The sequence below is a fragment of the Triticum aestivum genome, chromosome 7B, assembly GCF_018294505.1.
Source record: "Triticum aestivum cultivar Chinese Spring chromosome 7B, IWGSC CS RefSeq v2.1, whole genome shotgun sequence".
In the NCBI taxonomy this organism is placed as follows: domain Eukaryota; kingdom Viridiplantae; phylum Streptophyta; class Magnoliopsida; order Poales; family Poaceae; genus Triticum; species Triticum aestivum.
The window spans coordinates 19,611,761-19,622,410 of NC_057813.1; the positions used below are offsets into that span (position 1 = coordinate 19,611,761).

The 10,650-nt window shown below is 47.4% G+C and overlaps 1 long non-coding RNA gene across 1 annotated transcript; it reads left to right on the forward strand.

Annotated features, from left to right (window-relative positions):
- Positions 1-9,278: 9,278 nt before the first annotated feature.
- On the forward strand, positions 9,279-10,197 carry LOC123161175 (uncharacterized). The gene is made up of 4 exons (XR_006480573.1): positions 9,279-9,544; positions 9,733-9,822; positions 9,960-10,002; positions 10,151-10,197. It is a non-coding gene; the product is annotated as an uncharacterized lncRNA (long non-coding RNA).
- Positions 10,198-10,650: the final 453 nt, after the last annotated feature.

A 10,650-nucleotide genomic window follows, 5' to 3' on the forward strand; every position in this document is an offset into this window, starting at 1 on the left:
TGTCCGATCATATTTTAGCATAGACCACTAGTTCATTTGCTCATGATGAATAATTGCAAATTTGAATCATGTAGGAGGCGTTCTTGTCGAACATGATCAATGACAATGAAGAACCGACCGAAATAGAGTATGAATTGGAGGCCACCACCGCATTTGAAGTTGGACAACATCCGATCCCAATCCGAGCAAGAAGAAGAAGACCAAGACGCTGAAGGCAATAGGTTTGACATTCTCAATATTTGAGGACATCTTGTTGGTCAAAGCTTGGTTGGCCACAACGATGGATCCAATATGCGGCACCGAGAAAAAGGGGAACACCTATTGGACGAAGATTTGAAAGGAGTATCACGAGCAAAAGGAGTATGTGGAGCCGCATCCTATCATGACCACTCACAATGTGGCATCTCTCCAACATCATTTGAATGGATCGATATGCTTGACTAGAGGAGGGGCGAATAGGTAACTAACAATTTTTAACTTTTCTTGACTAAATTAAACCTAGCATCAAAGTAGGTTGTCTAGATGTGCAACTAGGTGAGCAACCTATATGATGCAACAACAACAATAAGCACACAAGCAAGCACGAGATACAACACAATGAAAGCTTGCACAATTGAAGATAAGAGATAACCAAGAGTGGAGCCGGTGGAGACAAGGATGTGTTACAGAAGTTCCTTTCTTTTGAGTGGAAGTAAGTCTCCGTTGGAGCAGTGTGGAGGCACAATGCTCCCTAAGAAGCCACTAGGGCCACGGTATTCTCCTCACGCCCTCACACATGCGAGATACCATGATTCCACTATTGGTGCCCTTGAAGGCGGCGACCGAACCTTTACAAACAAGGTTGGGGCTATCTCCACAACTTAATTGGATGCTCCCAACGACACCACGAAGCTTCACCACAATGGAATATGGCTCCGAGGTGACCTCAACCATCTAGGGTGCTCAAACACCTAAGAGTAACAAGATCCGCAAGGGATTACTGGGGGGAATCAAATTTCTCTTGGTGGAAGTGTAGATCGGGGCCTTCTCAACGAATCCGTAGAAAATCAACAAGTTTCATCGGCTAGGGAGAGAGATCGGGTGAAAATGGAGGTATGAGCAACACTGGAGCTTAGGGAGGGAAGAGGTAGTCTTCTTGGGGAAGAAGACCCCCTTTATATAGTGGGGGAAAAGATCCAACTGTTACCCACTCACTCAGCCCGCGAGATGCGGTACTACCACACATGGTCGTGGTACTACTGTAAGGTGCTACGCTACTACTGCATGTTGTTGTGGTACTACCGCTTGTGCAATAGAAGCCATGTGAGGTCCTGTTGCTCTAGGCAACGAATGGTACTACTGCGCGCCCTGCGGTACTACCGGAGGGCAGGGCTCAACTGGGCTGGAAAAGGCAAGGACTAAATAAATTACGTCCGTGACTACTTCCGCAGAGTTTGGGATGTGCGAAAATACGGCACGGTACTACCGCTCGCAGGGAGCAATACTACCGCGTAGAGGCGGAAGTAAAAAATTACTTCCGTGCCAACTTCCATGCGCGACATCGTTCTGGGCTAGAGGCAGCGGTACTACCGTTCTTGAGGAGCGGTAGTACTGCACGACGCGGTACTACCACTTCTCTGAGCGGTACTACCGCGGACACCTGCGGTACTAGTGCTCCCTTGAGCAGTACTACCACACGCCACAGAAACTATAACACCTGGAAGCCTTCATCTCGCAGAGACAAGGATAAACGGACGATGCTCCAATGAAGCGAAGGAAAGGTGGTGCAAAGTAACAGATGTGTACGTGTTGATTCCATCCTAACCTTTCTGAAGTGGACCCCGTCTTAATAGTACGGCTTTCCTACGACTCAAATCCACCGAAAAGAAACGTAGAGAATCGCCGTCTTCGATAGGCTCCGAGGGGCAACGAATCGTCTTGTGCCTAGACATGAGATATCTGAAATGCTCAATGCACATGATTAGTCCACAAATGCACTTTCATCAATCGCCAAAACCACAAAGGGAGAAATATGCCCTTACAATCTCCCCCTTTTTGGTGGACTCATGATAATACGGGATTTGCACATAGGGATATAAAATGAACATAAGCAAACCCAAAATCTATAAAATATAGATAGGCTCCCCCCTAGATGTGTGCACTCTATAGATATGCTTTGGACTGCACAACACACATACTAGGATCAGCACTCCCCCTATATTTTATAGACAAGGCAAAACTTGCAATAGTATAGTGACAATAAGCATTGAGGCAAGGTATAATAAGTGAGCATGAAGTAAAGGGCACAAGATAAAGGGCACAAGATAAAATAAGCTCACAATTCTACTAAACACACTAGACAATAAGGACAAGCCACTACTAGGAAAATGGCTATAGATGGGATTGACACTAATGGCGCACCAGAAAGATGGTGCGCCATTAGTATATACTAATGGCGCACCACAATCTGATGCGCCATTAGAGTTTAAACAACTAATGGCGCACCATGCTACGGGTGCGCCATTAGTATCAAATTTTTTTTAACTAGTGCGCCTGTCCAAACAAACTAATGGCGCATCCCGGCAAAGTGCGCCATTAGTAGTTGTAACTACTAATGGCGCACTAGGCAGCAGGTGCGCCATTAGTATAGAATTTTTTTTTGAACTAGTGCGCCTATCCAAACATACTAATGGCGCATCCTGCCCAAGTGCGCCATTAGTAGTTGTAACTACTAATGGCGCACCAGGCAGTGGGTGCGCCATTAGTATAGGATTTTTTTTGAACTAGTGCGCCTATCCAAACATACTAATGGCGCATCCTGCCTAAGTGCGCCATTAGTAGTTGTAAGTACTAATGGCGCACCATGCAAGAGGTGCGCCATTAGTAAGTGGGCAGCAACAAGATATTTGGGACAGCCTCTCCTACCCACACACTCACTTTCTCCCCACTTCATTCTCTCCACCTCCTCCTTGTCTCGGGTGCCTCCTCTTTTTCACCTCATTTCCACCATAGATTCATTCAAATTAAGTGGTTAAATTACCTTGTTTTAATAGGTAAGTAAGGGGGGAAGCTATATTTAGGTTGTTCTCCTTACAACAATGTGCACATGCACTTTTTACGGCCTAGCTAGATCTATGTATGTTCGTGGTGTTGCATATGTTTGTGGTGTTGCATATGTGTTTGTGTTTGGAGGTGTACCGGTATTTGATATGCGATAGTTGCCAATATTTTGCCGGAATGTTGATTCATTTCCGTTTCGGCGAGAATTTTGGCATTAAGCATTCTTTTTGGTCCTATTTTTAGGGAAGGTCATGCCAAATTTTTGTTTGGTTCTAAAATATCGTTTTGCTCTACCCCGCAGGCGACCATGGTCCGCACGATGACCGAAGGCATCGTGAATAGGTTTTTGAGGTCCGCGAAGGCCGAGATGCTTCAAAAGAACGAGACGGAGATAAGATGTCCGTGTCGAAGATGCAAGCTGAAGAGCCTTATTGCGGACCCGGATTCCGGGCAGGTGCGGGACCACCTGCTGTTGCGTGGTTTCATGGATGGCTATCGGTGGCAAGGTGATGAAGATGACTACGAAGTCGTCCATGCGGGCCGGGCAAGAAATGAGGAAGGGCAGCAAGACAACCACCGCGGCTCGGGCGGGCGAGAAGACGAAGAATCCCCAGGAGATGATCACGACTGTGATGCTGTACACAGTCATCATGTAGAAGATGCAGGACATGATGATGAGGAAGATGCCGGAGCAGGCGACGGGCATGATCATGAAGATGATGATGCCGGCGGAGCAGACGACGCTGGACCATCGATGGGCTGGGTGCAGGACCCTCATATTCAAGAGCTGCTTCTCAAGCAGACGGATAACGCAAGAGCTGCCGCCCGAGAGAAAGCCAAGATGGATCAACTTGAGTTAGACGCGGTTACTCCATTGTATGAAGGATGCAGGCCCGAGGATACCCGCCTGAAAGTAACGCTCATGGCCCTGGAGATGAAGGTAAAACACAAAATGACCGACGCATGCTTCGACGAGAACATGTCATTCTGGCACGAACGTCTTCCCAAGGGGAACAAGTGCCCGACCAGTTTGGAGGAGGCGAAGAAAATCGTGTGTCCTCTGGATTTACCGCACGTGAAATACCATGTGTGCATGAACAATTGCATCATTTATCGGGACGAGCACGCGGAGTCTACAATATGTCCGGTGTGCGGTGTCACTCGATACAAGAAGAGGAAGAAAGCTCCTCGAAAAGTGGTGTGGTACTTTCCGATCACTCCTCGTCTGCAGCGGTATTTCGCGGATCCTAAGGTAGCAAAGCTCCTACGTTGGCACGCGGATAGGGAGGAGAAGAAGCGAGAAGATGACGCAAATGATCCGGAGATAGATAAAAAAGACAAGATGCTGAGTCACCCTAAGGATGCGAGCCAGTGGCAAGCATTGAACTTCGAATACCCAGAATTTGGGAACGATCCAAGGAACATCGTGCTGGGCGCGAGCACCGATGGAGTCAATCCGTTTGGCAGCCAGAGAAGCACACATAGCACCTGGCCTGTGTTTGTGTGGATGTACAACCTTCCCCCCTGGTTGTGCATGAAGAGGAAGTACATTCACATGAGTATGCTAATTGAAGGGCCGAAACAACCAGGGAACGACATCAATCTGTATCTGGGGCTGCTGAAAGAGGAGCTTGACACGCTGTGGAAAACGCCAGCCAATACGTGGGACGCCGCAGAGAAAGAATATTTCCCTATGAGAGCCGCACTGCTCACGACGGTGCACGACTATCTCGGTTACGGATATCTTGCGGGGCAGGTAGTCCACGGATTTTCTGGATGCGTAAGGTGCATGGATGACACAACGTATCGCCAGCTAGATAGAGATCCCGGGTCTTCGAAAACCGTGTTCATGGGACATCGAAGGTGGCTTCGCGACGATGACCCGTGGAGGAAACGCAAGGATCTGTTCGATGGTGAAACCGAACCCCGAAAACGCCCGTGTACGAGGAGCGGCGAGGAAATAGACAAGCTGTTGAAAAATTGGAAAGACTGCCCACTGCCGGGAAGAAGCAAAGGCCAGAGCCGGGAAGAAGCGAAAGGCGCCAGAGCCGCTGCTGAAGGTATGGAAAACGAGGTCTGTTTTCTGGGACTTGCCGTACTGGAAGATCCACCGTGTGCCTCACAGCCTTGATGTCATGCATATCACGAAGAACGTGTGCGAGAGTCTGCTTGGTACCCTGCTCAACATGCCAGAGAGGACCAAAGATGGGCCGAAAGCAAGGGCAGACTTGAAATCAATGGGCATCAGGCAGGAGCTTCACGCTATATATGATGATGATGATGATGATGATGATGATGATGATGATGATGATGATGAGGCGAAGCAGGACACAGAAAGTCGTCGCAAAGGCAAAAAGGCCAAGAAGACCGGAAATGACTACCCTCCCGCGTGCTTCACTCTAAGTCAGGAGGAGATCGAGCAGTTTTTCACCTGCCTCCTAGGAGTAAAACTTCCTTACGGTTACGCGGGGAAGATAAGCAGATACCTAGACCCAGCGAAGCAGAAGTTCAGCGGGATGAAGTCTCACGACTGTCACGTGCTGATGACGCAGATACTTCCAGTTGCAATCCGTGGGATCATGGACGCGCACGTCCGTGAAACGCTATTTGGCCTATGCAACTTCTTCGACGTCATCTCTCGGAAGTCGATTGGCGTGAGGCAACTCAGAAGGCTACAGGAAGAGATCGTGGTGATACTATGCGAGCTTGAGATGTACTTCCCGCCCGCATTCTTCGACGTTATGGTGCATCTGCTGGTCCATATAGTGGAGGATATCATCCAACTCGGGCCGACGTTCCTGCACAGCATGATGCCGTTCGAAAGGATGAATGGTGTCATCAAAGGATACGTTCGCAACATGTCACGTCCAGAAGGAAGCATAGCCAGGGGCTTTCTGACCGAAGAGTGCATCTCCTACTGCACGAATTATCTAGGCATCGAGAACCCCGTTGGTCTGCCCGTCAACAGGCACCTCGGCAGGCTCGCTGGATGGGGTCACCGTGAGGGTCGCCGCGAAATGCATGTCGACTTCGAGGGTCGACTCGCCGACTTTGAAAGAGCAAACCTAGTCGCGCTACAACACATAGACGTGGTCGATCCTTGGTTGGTAGAGCACAAAACCTTTATTAAAAAGACGTACAATGACCGAGGCCAACAGAGGACGGACGGAGATATACTCAAAGAGCACAACTCATGTTTCACGCGTTGGTTCAAGCATAAGCTTCTGTCGTACCCTTTACATGAGGATTCTTCCGCGGAAGAACAACTCATATTCGCCTTGTCACAGGGCGCCGAGCACAACCTGATGACCTATGAGGCGTACGATATCAACGGCTACACATTCTACACCGAGGCCAAGGACATGAAGAGCGATGGTTATCAGAACTCCGGGGTAACGATGGAATCCTACACCGGTAACGACAAGGACAGATACTACGGAAGGATCGAGGAGATCTGGGAGCTGAGCTACGCTGGAGAGAAGGTCCCGATGTTCCGTGTCAGATGGGCCAAGAACGTCATAAAAGAAGACCGGTATTTCACCACCATGGTTATACCCGAAGCCAAATCCAAGACCGCGGGCGCAAACGTCACCGCGAAAAATGAGCCATGGGTACTGGCTTCCCAAGTGGACCAATGCTTCTTCATTACCGACCCGCCAAAGCCCAGTCGTGTTGTCGTGAGGAGAGGCAAAAGGAAGATCATCGGAATGGATGGAGTAGCCAATGAGCAAGACTTCGACAAGTACGGCGACCCGAGGATCGAACATGACGACGATGATGAAGTAGCAGCATACACCACAAGAAGAAGCAGGACCACCCTACCTAAAGGACGTCCGTTCCACAGAAGAACTCCATTTGCGAAAAAGAAGGGCAAGAAGATTGTGAACAGATAGCTAGCTAAGATCGATTGTATTTAAATCGTAGCCTTCATTTCTCGATTGTATTTCATGGGTACTTTTTGAACTATCATGAATATTTTTAAATTTCATGGACACTCGATCTCGATCCCCCTCCATCTCGATCGCTATCCCACCTTGCCAGATCCGGCCCCCCTCGCCGCCGAGCACCCCCCAGTCCACCGGCCGCCGCCGCCGACCCCCCGCACCCTCGATTCCCCTACCCAACCGCCGCCGCCGACCCCCCGCACCCCGCGCACCGTCTTATAAAAAAATTAGTATCAAACAGCTTTTTAAATGCTACTGTCTTATAAAAAAAATATTACTGTTATTATTTAAACAAGTTTGAACATATTTAAACACAAATAAGTATCAAACAGCTTTTTAAATGCTAAAAAAAATTTGTGGAGCCCACCTCGATCCCCCTCCATCTCGACCGCTATCCCACCTCGCCAGATCCGGTCCCCCTCGGCGCCGAGCACCCCCCAAGTCCACCGGCCGCCGCCGCCGACCCACCGCACCCTCGATTCCCCGGCCTACTCAACCGCCGCCGCCGACCCCCCGCACAGCGCGCACCGTCTTATAAAAAAAATAAGTATCAAACAGCTTTTTAAATGCTACTGTCTTATAAAAAAATATTACTGTTATTATTTAAACAAGTTTGAACATATTTAAACATAAATAAGTATCAAACAGCTTTTTAAATGATAAAAAAAAATTTGTGGAGCCTGGGAGTCGAACCCAGGACCTCCTGGTGTGAGAACTGGCTGCTGACCAGTCGAGCTAGTAGAGTGGGCTTGACGTGGATAGGTTCTGGTAGTACATAACCTTTTGGCTCGAGTTGAAATAAAAAAAAGTACTAATGGCGCACCACGGTGAGGTGCGCCATTAGTATTGTGGCCCCCCTTCGCCCGATCCCCCTTCGCCCGATCCCCCCTTCGCCCGATCCCCCTCGCCAGTTCTCTCCCTCTCGATCCACCGCCGCCGCCGCCGCTGCCCTCGCCCTCGCCCTCGCCCTCTCCCTCCCTCGCCCTCTCCTCGCCGCCCGGACGCCGCCCGGACGCCGCGCCGACGCCGCCTCGACCCCGCCCCGACCCCGCCGCCCCGACCCGCCGCCCGGACGCCGCCCCGGACGCCGCCCCGACCCCGCCGCCCGGACGCTGCCCCGCCGCCCCGACGCCGCCTCGACCCCTGCCTCTCTACGAGGAGGTAACCCTAACCCCACCCGCGCACGTGGTGATCTAAGGTTATAGGGTATAGATCCCCGTTTTTTTGATCCGTGCTTGGTATGGAAATGTTGCTCTCCGATCTCCTTAGGGCGATTCTATGACTTGCTTGTGGTGTTTGGTAATTTAGTGCAACTCTGCCTGCTCATATCTGGAGTATGAAGAAAATTGGGTGATTTTGTGCAGTCCTTTAGCTTGCTGTAGACTTGTAGATATGTAGCGAAAGCAAGTAGGGTTTGGTATGTGATTTTTGTAGCTTTTATTATGATACATTCTTTAAACATGTGCTATGGTTTACCTGTTATTAGCATCCGTAGCGGGAATGGTTGCCGATCTCTGTTGGACACACTCGGATGGCAGTTCGGTGTGTGCATCAGATAACTGTATCCATTTTAGTTCTGCTTGCTCTGATTAAAGTGGAAAGTACTGCCGTTATCTTATATGTTGTTCTGTTAGGATTGAATACAACAAGAGACGTGCCCATTTCTGTTATAGTACCCCTGAATAAAATGGTAAATACTGCAGTTATCATATACAATCTCTCAGGAGTGAATACCACAAGAAGCGCATTTTTGTTAATATCCCCTGCTTCCTGATGTATTTGTTTCTTGGTAAAAGTGAACTTCCAATGAATATTTTTGTGCTGGAGCAGGCTGGAGGGGTATTCGGCTGTGCACATTTAATTATAGTATCTGGTGGAGATACCCTGTTCAAGGACAGGGGGGCGGGGGTGTGAACTTTGTGAAATCCTGTCCTATTGATGACTTTGCAAACTTATCAGGAGGTGGTGTTAGGAAATCTAAACAGTTTAAACTATATAGGAAGACATTTATAGGTTAGAAACAATCTGTTCTACTTCTGCAGATTATCTAGATAAGTGATGAAGTTTACTTAGTATAGTATTTTTTTTCTGTCACTTCTTTATCTACCAAAAGTGTGAACCCATGGTATGAGCCACTAATGCAAGCATCGTCATTCTTTTCTGAGTTTGTCTAATTCACATCTAAATGTTTTCTAAGGATGTCACATCTAAGCTCCCACAAATAACGCAGCAACAAGGAACAAAAAAAAAGCTGGGGCAAAAAAAAATACACCACAAACATAGTGGACACAAGGTTAGACGTGACATAAATGTGTCCTAGACAGACCCTTCTTTTCTTAGTGAAACATCAACTTTCCAAAGACAATATTCCAAACTGGACAGTTGATACATAGAGCTATTTTACTTTAACATTTAAAGTGTGGCTGCAAATCTGGGATGCAGGAGGTGAAAATTCATTGTCTAATCTGTTTCTCAGTTTCCTCTTTCAGAAACGAGAGATTTTTCAAGACCTTGCTCCACTGCTGTGGCACTCCTTTGGCACTGTTGCTGCACTGCTCCAGGTAGGTTACAGTTATTGCACTGTTCTAAATTCAGTCGCAATGGCAAGAGTACATATGTACTTGTGCAGTTCTTGTTATTTAAGTAAGGGTGGTTGTCCATGTGTATTGATTATTTCAATATGAAATTATTGATGGTTCTGCACATTTTCCTTATTCAGTCTGTCATGCTGTTTTGAAAATTTATGCAGGAGATTGTGTCAATTTACCCTTCACTTTCACCTCCTACTTTGTCGCCAGTTGCATCAAACCGTGTCTGCAATGCACTTGCACTTCTTCAGGTATGCTTTTACATGAGAAAGAAAAGGAAACCCTCACTCCTGGTGGGCCTTGTGGTGGATTGAGAATACTACTGCTTTCATATCATGCTTGCTTGCCATCTGCCCCTCAATTTCATTTTACTTTTTTTTAATTGCAGTGTGTTGCTTCACACCCTGAGACCAGGATCCCGTTCTTGAATGGTACTGAGCGCTGCTGTTTCTATGCCAAGTCTTAAATATTTCCATTGTTTATTGTTAAAAAGCTTTCCTCATTTTGGTGACTTTACAGAATAAGTAAATCTTAACTAGCAGTGGTTAATAATTAAGTCTTCTTCTTTTTCCTTTGCAGCTCACATCCCACTGTACCTGTACCCGTTCCTGAATACTACCAGCAAGACAAGACCTTTTGCGTACTTGAGGCTTACCAGCTTGGGTGTTATTGGTGCTCTTGTGAAGGTAAATTAAAACTAGATACTTATGCAAACTAGGAATGGATGGTCCATATAGATTTTTGCTTTAAATGGTGAGAGGGTTGAACCAGAGGGGAAAACAGTGATGGGGATTGGCTGTATTCTTTCTTTTTTTGTAGACTATATCTTGTTCTTTTGGTATTCTCATTCCAGTAATCCAGTCATTTTAATCAAATGGACTGGTTGGGATTGGATCCCAGGAATCTCAACAGGAACTGTTATTTTTGAAGCAAACAGGCTAATGATTTGTTAGAAATTATATTGTTTCTTCTTTTGGATATCCGATTCTGATATGTCAGAAACACAACATATCAAAAGTTAGCAATGACCAAACTGGCATGTAACAGAGACACTATAAAAGATAGCCAACATCCAGTTA